Source organism: Podarcis muralis, chromosome 7, assembly GCF_964188315.1.
Source record: "Podarcis muralis chromosome 7, rPodMur119.hap1.1, whole genome shotgun sequence".
Taxonomy (NCBI): Eukaryota; Metazoa; Chordata; class Lepidosauria; order Squamata; family Lacertidae; genus Podarcis; species Podarcis muralis.
The window spans coordinates 3,776,112-3,784,979 of record NC_135661.1 but is presented as its reverse complement, the minus strand read 5'-3'; positions in this window follow the sequence as shown (position 1 = coordinate 3,784,979).

The window sequence follows — 8,868 nt, the reverse complement described above, 5'->3', positions numbered from 1 at the left end:
GTGATCTATTTCCAAGCTTTCCAGTTCTGCTTGTTATCTGAGACTAAATTAGATCGGTTAAAAACCGAGTTCTGTTGCTCCTCTTTCATTATAATGGGGAATCTAAAAATGGTTGTAACGTTTTTCCTTTGCACAGCAGGAAATGACATTTGCAGGCATAGAGGTCCCACCAGAGTGGACCAAGGCTGCTAGATTGTAGTCAGATATATCCAGGGTATTTTTTGCATGGCATCGTTAAAGTTTGAAATATTATTTATTTTTAAAAAAGAAAAAGAAAAGGTCTTCCTTATTTTCTGCCAGATGTTAATGCAGTTTGCAGGCATGGTTACCTCTTCTGAGGGGAAGAAGCTGCAAGGTTTAGAATGATGGCTGCAGAGGCGATCTCTCGGTGGTAGACTTTAATATTGGGCGGCTCCCAATCGTGTGTTAAAAACAACACAGCATTAAATATTTAAAAACTTCCCTATACAGGACCGCCTTCAGTTGTCTTTTAAAAGTAAAATAGTTGTTTATTGCCTTGACATCTGCTGGGAAGGCGTTCCATAGGGTGGGTGCCACTACTGAGAAGGCCCTCTGCCTGGTTCCCTATAACCTCACTTCTCGCAATGAGGGGACTGCCAGAAGGCCCTCGGTGCTGGATCTCAGTGTCCAGGCTGAATGACGGGGGTGAAGACACTCCTTCAAATGATATATAATGACTTCAAAAAATGTTTAAGACAACTTCCGTTAAAAACCCAGAAGTTTTCTTATTAGGAATAATAGGAGATGAAATACCAAAGGACTTGAAAAGACTATGTATGCATTGACAGTCGCAATAATGCTTCTCGTCCAGAATGGAAGGAAGAGAAAGTCCCAACCAAGGAAGAATGGATAACTAAGATGATGGATTATGCTGAAATGGCAAAAACGACCATGAAGATCAGACACCAAGATGATAAGAAATTCAGTAAAGAGTGGGGGAAAATTATAGAGTACCTTAAAGATCACTGTAGATATTTAAAAACGTTAGCAGGATTGTTATAACACTTATAATGTAATAAGACTGAAGTTAAAAATGGATATAAAATGAATTTGAAAAATGTAATTACATGCAGTAAAAAGAATAGATAAATATTGGAAACCAGGGGTAGGGTGGGGGAAAGTCCGGGGATTCAAGTAATCTCAGATGTGTAAAAAATTGAAAATGATTTAAATGCATAAGAACACTGTCAATATATATATATATGTTGGAAATAAACACATGTTGTTGTTTAGTCATTTAGTCATGTCCGACTCTTCATGACCCCCTGGACCAGAGCACGCCAGGCGCTCCTGTCTTCCACCGCCTCCCGCAGCTTGGTCAAACTCATGCTGGTAGCCTTAAGAACACCGTCCAACCATCTTGTCCTCTATCGTCCCCTTCTCCTTTTGCCCTCAATCTTTCCCAACATCAGAGTTTCTTCCAGGGAGTCTTCTCTTCTCCTGAGGTGGCCAAAGTATTGGAGCCTCAGCTTCAGGATCTGTCCTTCCAGTGAGCACTCAGGGCTGATTTCCTTCCGAATGGAGAGGTTTGATCTTCTTGTAATCCATGGGACTCTCAAGAGACTCCTCCAGCACCACAATTCAAAAGCATCCATTCTTCAGCGATCAGCCTTCTTTATGGTCCAGTTCTCAATAAAAATAGGAGTGGTCCCCCAAAAAGACTGGGGTGGAGAAAATCACCCCAGGAAGGACATGTTACTCCAAGGGTCTTTCAGGGGAGTGGGCTTCCACTCCCACCATGGACTTTTCAGGGTGCAGCCTTTTCTACAGGACAGCGAAAGCTCTCTCCAACAACCTGCATTGTGCTGGGAGAATCATGGATTCCCTGGGAAAACCTGACCTAGGGGAAACATCACCTCTCAGCAAGAGCTCGGTTTCCTCAAGACTTCTACCACCAGGGAATGTTGGGAATGCATGGAGAGAGAGAGAGAGAGAGATCGAGAGATCTTCACTGACTTGTGGGAGGGGCAGGGGCATATATATGGGGGGAAAGCAGCATAGATTCATGTGAAAAACAAATGCCATTTCAAATGCTTATTTCAGCATCCATCCCTCAAATCCCCTTAACCTTAATGTCCTGTGAAGATCATTAGCTGTGATTAAAACCTAGACCTGCCTAACCAAAGGCCTTTCAGAACATGATATATAGTATAATGAAATTAAGAGCTATGGCCCTTTCCCATCTTTAATTGTTCTGCTGGAAGTGTATTGTACTTTGGTACGGTCAGCAAACAGCAAAACTGCATTGCAATGGAAATAAAGGGCACAGGAGGTTTGGTTTGGATGCAACTTGAACCTCTTCCTCTATTGGACGATCTCTGTAGGGATGCATTTGGGAACCTTTGCTATTATTAGATTTCTATTAGGCCAGGAATTTCCCCTCTTAACGTTTTCTCCAATACAGGATCAATAATGAACCCATCAGCAAGTCTTCCTCCTCCTCCCTGCTTTAGGTGTTTCCAGTGATGGCATATTGCTTTGCGACAATTGTAAGCAGTTCCATTCCTGTTCTAAACCTGTGCATACTGTTGCTTTATCCCCATGCATCACACAGTGGGTGTAACAGCAGTTTAGAACTGCAGTACTGTAAAAATGCACTGTAAATGGTACAGCCAATCTCTGGTCTTTCTTTTCATTATAATGAATGGTGCAATTGGAGCTGGCCCAACACACTTGGCTCTTGTGCAGTTGAGGGCAGGGCAAAGCAAAGGCAACAGGTGATCTCTGGCTGCTTAAAACTGCCAACACATATGATTCCAGAAGCTTGCATGCATATCAGGAATTGTCACATGATCTGCTCTAGCCTATTGATGCAAAGAGGCTTCCTCAGCTGATGTGATTCGCGTCTCCTCCTTTGGGCAGAGCTAGGTGGAGGTGCATAGACTGAATCCTGGCTTAATCACTGAGGTCATTAGTCTAATGCAGGGTGGCCAATGTGCTGCCCAGGGGTGGCTGTCCTGCTTCGCCACCTGAGGTGAAATGGGAATTGCTGCCTCCTGGCCCTGCCTGCCGGGCACCTGCTGCTGCACCCCAGTTCTTGCCAAATTTGGCAGGAGCTGGGGTGCTCCTCCAAGTGTTGCTGCTTGCTGGAATGCCTCCCTTTCGGCAGCGGAAGCAGTGGGGCGGGCAGGTCATGCGCCACCTTTGGCTCTTCCGCCGCCTGAGGCAGGCAGTTTGCCCTGTATCATTGGTGGGCCGGCTCTGGTGGTGCCTGGAGCGTATTGGGATATTTGGGGTCACAAGTCCCACCAACCCTAACCATTGGCCATGCGATAGATGGGGCTGATGGGAGACATAGTCCACACCCTCTGGAAGGCACCACTTTGGCTATCCCTGGTGGGGTTGAGCATGGCAGGCATTTAATTAAGTTTTTGAAATGGTAGGTATGAAGTATCTCACCCGCCTTCTCAATCCTTTTTTTAAAAAAAAAATATATATCCTTGAATTGTTTCAATTTAGCTTTGGAATTTTGCTTTAGCTAAAACTCAGTAGCAGCTGGGATTGGGGTTCATAGTCATGTACCCCTTCATTATCTCTCTTTCTCTCCCTCCTTCTCTTTCTGTGTGTGTGTGTCCTTGTGTAAACTCAGTTCCTTTTGGTGCACAGCTCATAAAATGCTTGTCAGATTGGCATGCTCTCAAATTTTGCCAACAGGACATAATTGACTTTGATTCTCCAGGCTGTGTTGAGGGAATTCCTTGTACTGTACAATAGATTTTGCTTCCTGCACTTTTGCTACTGCAAATCCTTGCTCACTATCACCAAGTACCCATTGGCCTGCCCCCAGGGGGACTGCAATTTGTTTGTCTTGTTCTTGGCTTCCTGCAATGCCAAACACAGCAACAGTCCTGTCCCTTTTAAACCCCACCTGCATTCCTCCCCCCCCCCACTCTTAATAGTAAAATGTTAAAGAGGATCAGAGAGCAAAAGTGGTCAGATTTTTCTATGGTGTGTATTTAGTGTTAATAAAAAAATATGCATTAAGGGTTGTATACTAACCCAACTTACCTGGGAGTAAGAACCATTGTTCTAAATGTGGCTTACAGCAGGCAGACATACGTTAGTTACCCAGAAATGTACGCAAATGGTTTTTAAAAATAATAATCAGCTGCTATTGGAAGTAGTGACATCACCACAGCAATGACATCTTGTACTGCATAGCATCTCTTGTTTGCACGACTTTTATAAAACAACAACAATAATAACTGAGCTGCCTGATGAGTACCCCCCAAGCACAGCTACTCTCCCCTGCCCCCTGGCAATACCATGATAGGAGATAGGATTAGAAACATAACAAGGTGTGTTAACGGCCACTGTCCTCACCTCAATTTAACAGAGTTCAAGAGAATACATATTTCAGCAGCACAATAGACCTGACATAAAATTGTGTTGCACAGTTATAATAGTCTAGTTCAATAAGTTGCCAATCAGTTCGTTATTTTTTTCATGACTGAAGAAATTTGTGCTGCTAAATGTCACTCACATGCTTGTGAATGGCTGCAGGCAAGCAACCAGTGGTCAGCTCAGGTGCAAGCTTCACTATTGAAAGAATCTTCACCATCCATCCCTGGTGGCAATCAAAACATTTCCCAAGAAATGGGCATGTTGAAATTTTCCATTCCTAGTGCTGCTACTGAAATTCCTCGAGTGCTTCATTGGACCACTTCCAGCACGGACTGCCATGGCGTGCAGTGGACCCATGATAACAGTCTCCAATCGTGCAGTTAATTAAGGATAATATAAGAGTTATTATCCTTGTGACCCCCTCAGGGTCGGGGAGGGCGAGCTTTCACTCATGAACTGTCCGTTAACTGTCTCTCGCTCTGACGGAATACGAGGGGCAGGGGCCCTGAGTGCTTGGCACTGCATGAATCAGAATCTCTCCAATGCGGCAGCCATGAGTGGAAGTACTTCTGTTTTTTAAGATAAAATCTGGACTTAAGAAACAGGTGTGTTTGGGAAGAAGGAGACATGATAACCTGCTAAATGAATTAGCCACTGTGTGGCAAGGTTTTGATCTGGAGAGGAATTTGCCATAACAGGATTATTATGTAAGTGAAGGGGGGCCTTCACTTTTTATATTTACAATATATTTGCTGATTTATGATCTGGCAAACCTTCACTGAAGATGAACTAAGTAATTATTATTGGATTGAGTTTACTATTGGATTACAATTATAAATGGAATGTAACAGGGACTTTACAAGAACTTTAGAATCTCCCTACGGAGTTCTTCAAATGAGAGACTGTGTAAAATACTGTATGGTTTTGCGGCACTGTCTCCTCTGGAGAGCATTAATTTGGATTTATAATTGCTTTGGTGAGATATCAGCTTGTTAAAAAAGATGGGAAGATTAAAGAACAAAGAGCTAGATGTCCGCCCAGAGCTTAGCCTGATGCAGTATACTTTTGGTTCAGATAAACAAGATGGCGATGGCTCTGACACAGTTTGAAAAATAGCTCTTGAAGGGAGACAGTACGGAATACTGACGATGGATTATAACAGGAAAGGAAGCGCAAAGGAAAAATATTTCACACAGAAAACTACAGGCTTGAAATCCCTCTTGGAAGTTAATGGATATGGATTTTTTGAATACGAGTGAAGACATTATTTGCAGCAGTGGCTGCAAAAATAGAAAGGATCAAGATCGGAATTGCTGTATTTGGATTATATATGAGATTATGTGCAGGATTTAGGAAAAATTATCTCTGAACGATCAGAACACAGGAAGTCATCCAATTTGTTTAATTTGGAATGTATAATTGGCTTTATAAATTGTATTATTGTTATGTATTGGGTTTAACACATTTTATGTTACAAGGTGCGTTCTAATCAATCGTATAAGCGGTGGAAGACAAACGTTCCAATGGCAAGTAAGTGCATGCACTTTCAACTGTCAATGGTCAGTTCTTGCTCGGCATTATTATTGTGTTGGTTCTTGTTTTCCTATGAGTGAATTGTTGTCACTGACAAATGTTAAATAAACGTAGTTGAGGAACTTATACTGCCTTGGGCTTCTGACTTCTTCCGAACATTTAACAATTATGATTTGGCATGATTTGATATTGTAATAATGTGTCCCATATTGGAGTGTTATTAATGGGGGGGAATTATTATTTTTTAATAAAAAGAGTGCTTCATCAGAAGGTTTTACTCAAGGCTATATTCTTTTTTGTCCAGAGGCAAGCTGGTCAAATGAGAAAATGTGCTATTTGATCCAGCCAAAACTATGTCTGCTGTTACTCTATCCCATATTCCACAATTCCACAATTCCACAGTTGGGTCTCTGGCTACAACAGCTTCAGAATAGCAAAATATGGAAACAATGGTTGGTGAAATCAAATGAGCACATGCACACTCATTCATGCCTGAGTACATTCCAAATGTTCCCATTCATCAGAAACTTTCCATATTTTCAGTTACCTGTTCCCCTGAAATTCCTATCTCTATTATTGCCTTTCAAGAATGCCTTGTTGAAATGTTTGTTTAGCACTGTTGTTCTTCAGGGTTCAACTGAATCAACTCTCTTCTCAGAGCCTCCAGAAGTTAAATCTCCCCGTGCAGCTAGGCAGTTTTAGACTTTCAACTTAATGGTCTTGTGAGGCTCTCTCTCTCTTTAGATGGCCATGTGTATTGTTTCCTTCTTGCAAATGTGATAGGACACATCTGGCGTATGCTAAATTTGGGGCCCTCCCATTCATTCTGCAGAGTAGGGACCCTCAACATCTGCCCTAAAGTCCTGTCTGGATGGCATCTCTGCTGTGAGTGGGAGGCAGATGGTGTTTGTCTCAAACGCACATGCCTATGAAGAGACAGCAAAGCACCATGCACTGTGCAGCCTAATGAGGCTCATTTGGGTTAGTCGAATAGAATGCAGGACAATTAAGTTTTCTCTTTATATCTTTAACACACAAGGAAAAAAATCCAAATACCCTATTTGTTTTTAAATCAGTGCCTGCAGGAGATGGTGTAAATCCTTCAGCAATGGGTGTTGGAATAAGATCAGGCAAGTGACCCTTGGTATAAATCAGGGCTATTGCACTTACACCCCAGTTTTGAACTGTGCCACATCAGAGGGTATGTTGTTGGGGCACATTACCCCAAAGCATTACCATGCTTGGTATTTATTTGGAAAGAAGACTGTTTAAAATTAGCAAATACCTTAGTGGTGCAGAACCATAAAAAGGTTTTGACCATCATGTTTTTACATGATACTGTTGGGCTGCAGCGTAGACTCATTGAAAATTGGCACAACTAACTTAGGTCCATTCATTTCAGTGGGTGTAGAATCCTTATTCATTGAAATAGATGCATTTGCCTAGATTGAAGAAACAAAAATATAAACTTGCCAAAAGTGGCAAAAGCACTTAAAAGCTTGTGGAACCAGTTGGGCTGAACTGGTAACCATGAAACCAGGAAGGTGAATGGGTTGTTTTGTCTTTTGTTTTTACTTGCCACACAGATTGGCTCTTCAGCGACTCTGAACCAGAATGTGTCAATGGGAATCCAAGGGCCGGGTCTCATAAAAAGTTGTTTATTCCACTGATGACTTGGCTGCTCTTATAGATATTCTTTTTGATGGCACAATAGTTTTGATGGTTATAGTTGTGTTTTTGCATTGCAATGACAAATCCTTCCAAGGTAGCCAAAAAGGACCTTAAGAAGAGTGAGATGAAAATGTAAGAGCTGTTTTGTCTTTAAAACTAGAATAGATGTAGGCAACAAGATTATTTCAGGAAGCACTGTTTTCCTTTCATCTCTGCCTGAAAATGTCTTTTATGAAATTCCGTGTGTCTAAGCTTAGCAGAGCACAGTAATGGCCAGGTCTTTCAGGTGCTGTATAGGGTAAGCTTAGTGATGCCTGATCTCATTCACAAGCTGGCTGTGTCCAGGATGTCATTTTGTCTCATTTTCATGTCATTTTGGTGCTTAAGGTAGAAATGGCAAACCCTCCCGCAGGACACAATCTACTTGCAAAACAGGAAGTGAAGAACACAGGCAGCTGTCTTATACTGAATCAGACCATTGAGCCATCTAGCTCACTGTTGTCTACACCGACAGGGGATCTGTCCCAGCTCTACCTGGAGATGCCAGGGATTGAACCTGGAACATTTTGAATGCAAAGCAAATGCTTTCCCCACAGAGCCAGTCAATACCATGGAGAGCTCTCTGTGAACAATTTGCTTCAACAAGGCTTGGCAGTAAGCTGATGTCTTTTGCGTTTCTGTCTCGTCTACATCTCCTAAGCTCTGATCCTTTTTGAAGAATGAAGATCTCTTCAAGGGCTAACCTTCTGGCCTATAGACAGGCACTTTTCCTGCACTCTGTACTCTCTCATCTGGTGTACCCTCTGCACCTTTGTCTACTGTGCAGTAATGTCTGTACTCACTAGCAGTGGCTCTCCAGAATTTTAGGCAAGACAGAAGTCAGGGAGGTGCCAGGAATTGCACCGTTCCCATGGGATGTAAGAAGGCATAAATTTCTGTTCTGACCCATGTTCATCACGTTCAGTGGTATTTTAATTACACCACAGTTTAGCTTCCTACAAAAACAGTGTTCGTCTCTCTGTTTACTGTGGTTGAATTGTACATAATTAATTTTGCTATTATTAGTCATAGTGGAAAGTAGTAGCTACTGTGGAAAGCTTGGCCACAGCAGCTCATGCACTGGTTACTTCAAGATTTGATTACTGCAATGCACTCAGTGTGGGGCTTCCATTGTGCTTGCTTTGGAAACTGCAGTTGGTGCGCAAAGCTGCAGCCTGACTGCTGACAAGAGTGAGACCCTTCGGCATATAACATCTTTGCTCAGAGTTCTGCAGTAGTTGCCGATTTGCTACCTGACCT